The sequence below is a fragment of the Erithacus rubecula genome (genome assembly GCF_903797595.1).
Source record: "Erithacus rubecula genome assembly, contig: scaffold_260_arrow_ctg1, whole genome shotgun sequence".
In the NCBI taxonomy this organism is placed as follows: domain Eukaryota; kingdom Metazoa; phylum Chordata; class Aves; order Passeriformes; family Muscicapidae; genus Erithacus; species Erithacus rubecula.
The window spans coordinates 29,206-36,104 of NW_027636065.1; the positions used below are offsets into that span (position 1 = coordinate 29,206).

At 60.4% G+C, this 6,899-nt stretch overlaps 1 pseudogene across 1 annotated transcript; it reads right to left on the bottom strand.

Moving 5' to 3' along the window:
• Positions 1-304: 304 nt before the first annotated feature.
• On the bottom strand, positions 305-6,636 carry LOC306815862 (class I histocompatibility antigen, F10 alpha chain-like; annotated as a pseudogene). Its single transcript, XR_013777877.1, has 5 exons — positions 6,552-6,636; positions 2,519-2,782; positions 1,829-2,102; positions 698-969; positions 305-605 (listed from the first exon to the last, which is right to left on the bottom strand). The product of XR_013777877.1 is annotated as a class I histocompatibility antigen, F10 alpha chain-like (transcript).
• Positions 6,637-6,899: the final 263 nt, after the last annotated feature.

Below are 6,899 nucleotides of genomic sequence, written 5' to 3' on the forward strand. Positions count from 1 at the left end.
CCATCATCCACCCATGATCCATCCCCCCGTCATCCATCCTCCAGCTATGCACCCATCCATCATCCATCCATCCATCCCAACTGATCCTACTCCAGAACCCAGCCCTGATCCCATGCCACAATTCAATCTCATCCTGCTCTGGACTCCTGCTCTAATCTGGAATCCCTCCCTGATTCCAATCTGTCAATTCTGCCCCAATCCCCATCTGGAATCCCACCCTGACCCTGCTCCGTTCCTGCAGTCATTCCCAGCAGAAAAGGAAGATCCATGAGATTCCAGCACGGATCACACACTGGGATTAACCTCAGGATACATTTTGGGATCCACATGGAGGGGATCCAGAGCTGGATCCATCACTGGAACTCAACGGCTGCCATGTTATATCCATTCATGTCCCTCTTCCCTGTGGAAAAACAGTGGGATCAGCGTCGGTGGCACAGGATTCCCAGAACGGTGCTGGGTGGATCTGTGCCCCTTCCTGACCCCCATCCGTGTGTTACCGGATTGGAGCTTCCAGACGACGAATCCAACGAGGACAATGAGGATGATGATGGCAACAATGGACACAGCAACCACCACGGTGAGATTCCCACCAGATGTCGGCTCTGGGAATTGTGGGATGGTGAGGAGGGGGAGAGGAATCCCCATCTGGGAATTCCAACTCCCCAGTTCCCACATTCCACATTCCCAGCCTCACCCCAAGCGAAGATCCCAGGCTCCGACATTCCGGGATGCTCCACCCGGCACCGGTACTGCTCCCGCTCCTCCGGCCGCGCCTCGATCCTGGCCCAGGTGTGGAAGGTGCCGTCGCTGTTGGGAACGACCCCGCCCCACTCCGTCTCCTGATCCCGGATTTCATCCCCCTTCATCCAGTTGACCGCGATGGCCTTGGGGTAGAATCCGTACGTGTGGCAGGACAAGATCAGCATCCCGTGTTCCTCTTTTCCAGACACATGGACATCAGGGGGCTCTGGAATGGGATAACAGTGAGAGACATCCATGGAATTCCATGGGAATGGGATGGGGGTGAGATCTGTCCATGGAATTCCATGGGAATGCAATGGGGGTGAGATCTGCCCATGGAATTCCCACTGGAGTGAGATGGGGGTGAGATCTGCCCATGGAATTCCATGGGAATGAGATGGGGGTGAGATCTGCCCATGGAATTCCATGGGAATTGGATGGGGGTGAGATCTGCCCATGGAATTCCAGGGGAATGAGGGTGAGATCTGCCCATGGAATTCCCACTGCAATGGGACAGGAGTGAGATCTGTCCATGGAATTCTCACTAGAAGGGGATGGGGGTGAGATCTGCACATGGAATTCCCACTGCAGTGGGATGGAGTGAGACCTGCCCATGGAATTCCCACTGGAAGGGGATGGGGGTGAGATCTGCCCAGGGAATTCCCACAGGAATGGGGATAAGATCTGCCCATGGAATTCCATAGGAATGGGATAGAGATAAGGTCTGCCTATGGAATTCCATGAGTATGGGATGGGGGTGAGATATGCCCATGGAATTCCCACTGCAATAGGATGGGATGCCCATGGAATTCCCACTGGAGTGAAATGGAGGTGAGATCTGCTCATGGAATTCCATGGGAGTGGGATGGGGGTGAGATTTGCCCATGGAATTTATTATGAATGTGATAGAGGTAAGATCTGCCCATGGAATATCATGGGAATGGGATAGAGATGAGATCTGCCCACGGAATTCCCACTGCAATGGGATGGGGGGGAGATTCGTCCGTGGAATTCCCACAGGAATTACCGTGTTCCCAAGTCCTCCATTCCCAAACCCCACATTCCCACAGGAATTCTGCTCCCATCTTTGCGGTCCAGCTCCTTCTGCCCATATCCGATGTATTTCTGGATCCACTCCGGGCATTCGTGCTCCAGGTAATTCGTCCACCTCTCAGCCTCGTTCTCATCTTCCCAGCACCTCCTGGTGACCTCAGCAGCGCTGTCGGCTGCCACGAATCTCCTGGATTCCAGGTCAAAGGAGATGAAATCCCTCCCGTCGTAGCTGTACCGGTAAGATCCACGGACGCTCCCATCAGACAGGAGATCACAGCCTTGAACTAGCAACCATGTGTGGAGACCTGGGGGGATTGAACCCACAAAGACCCATGGAATTGTGTCCCAGCCCCATAGAGCCCCATCCCAGCGCTATGGAGCACCAGGGTCTGATGGAGACACAGAGAGCCTCATCCCAACCCCAGAGATCCCGATCCCAACCCCATGGATCCCACCCCAGCCCCATGGATCCCATCCCAACCCATGCAGCACAAGATATCCCATACCAGCCCAATGGATCCCCATCTCAGCCCCTTGGCAGCCTGTGAATCCATATCCAAGCCCTATAAATCCCATTCAAGCACTATAGATCCCCACTCCAGCCCCACAGATCCCATCCCAACCCCACAGCCCCATGGATAACTATCCCAACCCCACATCCCCATGGATTCCATCCCAACCCATGCATCCACATCCCAGCCCCACAGATCCCCCCACTCACCCCTGCTCTGGTTGTACCGGTCCTGCAGTATCTCCAGGTTCCTGGCATACACGTGCTGGTTCCCCACACTGATCTGTGTCTCTCTATCCCAATATTCCGGCTCTGCTCCGTCCTTCATCCACTGTGTCAGTGGCTCGTCTCGGCCCCGCTCGCTGTTGTAGCGTGTGAAGGGGATCCCATCCAGGTACCCAATGGACATGAACTGGGGGATCCCCGGGCTGGGCTCTGACACCCCCACATACAGGTAGCGCAGAGAGTGGAGAACTGGGGGGACACAGAGATTTGGGGGGCTGAGGGGTTATGGATCACTGAAAGGGGAACTGGGAGAGCAGGAAAAGGGGTGCATGGGGTCCCAGTGTCCAGGAATGGGGGCTCAGGGGACTCCCAGTGTCAAGGGAAGGGGGTCCAAGGGTCCCCAGTGGCAAGGAAAGAGGGGTCACAAGGTGGGGAGACCTGGGATGGCTGGAATGGGGCGTTTGGGGGTCCTTGATGCAGAGGGAAAGAGGGGCTGGGGGATGAGAAAAGCAGGAATGGGGGTCCAGAGGGTCTCAGAGTCAAGGAAAATGTGGGTTTGGAGCTGGGGAAGGCGGGATGGATGGGAAAGGGGGTGCAGGGGTGGATTGGTACTGGATAAGGGAGTGCAGGGAGGTGCCTTCCTTTCCACTGGGACTGGGAATTCAGGGGGGTCCCAGAGCCAAGAATCCCCCCTGGGAGTGTCCACGATACCCCAGGGACCCTCCCAGACCCCCCGCAGGACGAGCAGGGGGTGGAGATCTGGGGGGATGCAGAGACTGGGGGGGGCAGGAAGCAGAACGGGGAGAGCCGGGAAGGGTCCAAGGTTCAAGGGAGGGACTGGGAGAGGCGGGATGGGGATCCAGGGGGTCCCAGTGCCCAGGAAAGGGGCTCCAGGGGTCCCCGGTGTTGAGGGAAAGGGGGGGCTGGGGCTGGGAGAGGCGAACGGATCCCGGAGGCGCAGACTGGGAGACGGGAAAGAGACCGAGGGAGTGCGGTGGGGGATGGGACGGGGGAAAGGGGGAATTCCAGGGAGTTCATCTGGATCCCATTGGATCCCCGCTGAGACCCCCCTGAGACCCCTGGGACCCTCTGGGACCCCGTTTCGGGAAGCGCCGGGAATGGAAAACGGGGGGACACGGAAAGTTGGGAGGTTCGGGGGGTCCAAAGGTCAAGGAAAAGGGCGGGACTCGGGTCTGGGAAAAGCGGGATGCCCGAAAAGGGGGTGCAGGGGGGTCCCAGGCCTGGAAATGGAGATTTGGGGGTATCGCAGTGCCCGGGAATGGGGGTTCAGGGGGGTCCCAGTGCCAGATGAGGGGGTTTAGGGGGGTCCCGGTGCACAGAAATGGGGGTTCACGGAGGGTTTTATGCTGGGAAAGGCGATGGAGAGGTAACAAGACCGAAAATGATGATTCAGTGGTTTCTCCGTGCCCGGGAATCAAGGTTTAGAGGATTCCCAGTGCCCGGAAATGGGGGTTCAGGGGGTGCTGGTGACAAGAACAGGGGGGTTCAGGGGGGTCTCCATGCCAGATAAGGGGGTACAGGGAGGCCGGTGCTGGGTTAGGGGATCGAGGGGGGTCACACGACGCAAAATGTAGATTTCAGGGGTTCACCTGCCCGGGAATGGAGGGTTAGGGGGTTCCCAGTGCCCAGAAATGGAAGTTCAGGGGGGCCCCGGTGCCCGGGAATGGGGGTTCAGGGGTTCCCGTGCTGGGGAATGTGTGTTAAGGGGGAGTTTCCTTCCCGGAATTCGGGGCTCAAGGGCGTTCTGCTGCCCGAAAATGGGGGTTCAAGGGGTGCTGGTGAGCAGAAAATGGGGGTACAGGGGGGTCTCCGTGCCAGGTAAGGGTGTACATTGGGGTTACGGTGCTGGGGAAGGGGATCGAGGGGGGTCAGAAGACCCAAAATGGAGATTTCCGGGGTATCCCTGCCCAGGACTGGAGATTTAGGGGGCTACCGGTACCCGGAAATGGAAGTTCAGAGGGGTCCAGGTGCCCGGGAATTGCGGTTCAGGGGGGTCTCTGTTTCGCGGGGTCTCACTGACCTTTCGTCGCGCCCCCCAGACCCCCCAGGAGCCCAAAGAGCAGCCCCAGCCCCAGCGCTGGAGCCATCGCAGCCGTCCCCGCTCGCAGCTGTGGCGCAGCTCGAGAGACCCGAAAGCGAAAGTGACCGAGGCAGCGCGGGGGGCGAGGGGAAAAGGGGGAATTCCAGAGAATTTCTCTGGATGCCCGCTGCGACCCTCCTGGAGCCCTCTGAGAAACACCTGGGACCCCCTGGGACCGCCCTGAAGAAAGCGCCGGGAATGGAGAACTGGGGGGACACGGAAATTTGGGAGATCTGGGGGTGCAAAGGGAAGGAAAAGGGCGGGTCTGGGGCCTGGGAAGGGCGGGATGCCCGAGAAGGGGGTGCAGGGGGTCCCCATGCCGAATTAGGGGGTGCGGGGGGAGTCCCCATGCCCAGTAATGGGCCTCAGGGGGTCCCGAGGTCAAAGCAAATGGGAGGCTGGGTCCCCGAGAGGGGGAGGGCCGGGAAATGGGGTACAGGGGGGCACTGGGGCTGGATAAGGCGGATCCCGGTACGCAGGAAATGGGGTTCAGGGGGGTTCTCTTTGCGGGTTCTGGGGTTCAAGGGGTCCCTGTGTCTGAAAATTGAGGTTCTGGGGGGTCCCGGTGGCCAGAAATGGGGGTGCAGGGGGGTTTTCCTGCTCGGGAATGGGGGTTCAGGGGATTCCAGGTTCCTGATAAGGGGGTGCAGGGGTTTTCAGGACTGGAGAAGGGGGAACAGGGGGGTCCCGGTTCCCCGAAATGAACCTTCAAGGGGGTCTCTGTGCCCAGAAAGGGGGGTTCGCCAGGAAATGGAAGTGCAGGGGGGTCCACGTGCCCAGGAACGGGGGTTCAGGGAGTCCCGGTGCCGGTCCCGGGGCGGATCCCGAAGCCGCAGCTTGGGAGACGCGAAAGTGACCGGGGGAGCGCGAGGAGGGGGAGGGGACAGAGGAAACCCTGGGAATTCCCTTGAATCCCCCCTGGACCACCCAGGACCCCCCCCGCAGAACGAGGAGGGAGTGGAGAACTGGGGGGGACTCAGAGATTGGGGGGTCTGGCGGAGTCCAAGGCTCAGGAAGCGAAACTGGGAGAGCCGGGAAGGGCGCAAGGTTCAAGGAAGGGACTGGGAGAGGCGGGATGGGGGATCCAGGGGGTCCCTGTGCCCAGGAAAGGGGCTCCAGGGGTCCCCAGTGTTGAGAAAAGTGGGAGCTGGGAAAGGCAGGAACGGGGGTCCCTGGGCCACGGGAAAGGGGGGCTGGGGCTGGGAGGGGCGGGCGGATCCCGGGGACGCGGTTTGGGAGACGCGAAAGCGAGACGGGAGTAAAGGGGAATTCCAGGGAATTCATCCGGATCCCACTGGATCTCCGCTGAGATCCCCGGGACCCCCTCCCAGGAAGCGCCGGCAATGGAGAACTCGGGGGATGCAGAAATTTGGGAGATCTGGGGGTTCAAGAGCCGAGGGATTGGGCGGAACTGGGGTGTGGGGATGGCCGGGAATGGGGGTGCAGGGGGGTCCCAGAGCACTGACGGGGCTGCGGGGGGATCTCAGCCCCGGATTAGGGGGTGCAGGGGGGTCCCGGTGCTGGGGAAGGGAGTATGGGGGAGTCCCCGTGCCCAAAAATGGCGGTTCAGGGGTTCCCGAGCTGGGGAATGTGTGTTAAGGGAGAGTTTCCTTCCCGGAATTCGGGGCTCAAGAGCGTTCTGCTGCCTGAAAATGGGGGTTCAAGGGGTGCTGGTGAGCAGAAAATGGGGGTACAGGGGGGTCTCCGTGCCAGATAAGGGGGTACATTGGTGATGCCGGTGCTGGGCAGGGGGATTGCGGGGGGTCACAGGATCCAAAATGGAGATTTCCGGGGTTTCCGTGCCCGCGAATGGAGGGTTGGGGGGGTTCCCGGTGGCCGGAAATGAAAGTTCAGGGGCGTCCCGGTGCCCGGGAATTGCGGTTCCGAGGGGTCCCGGTATCGGAGGGTCCCACTCACCTTTCGTCGCGCCTCCCGGGTCCCCCAGGAGCCCCAAGAGCAGCCCCAGCCTCAGCGCTGGAGCCATCGCGCTGCTCCGCTGCGATCCCGCTCCCAGAACTGGCCCCGCCCCCAGAACTGGACCCGCCCCCAGAGCCGCCTCCGACCCCGCCATTGGCGCCGCTATTTCCTGCCCGCCAATGGAAACTCAACCTGTCCGTGACGTCACGGGTAGCTGGGTAGATCTCGGTCTGTCGGGTTGAGACGCGGAAGCGAAAGTGACCGAGGCAGCGCGGTGGGGGAGGGGAAAAGGGGGAATTCCAGAGAATTCCTCTGGATCCCTCTGGATCCCCGCTGCGACCCCCTGGA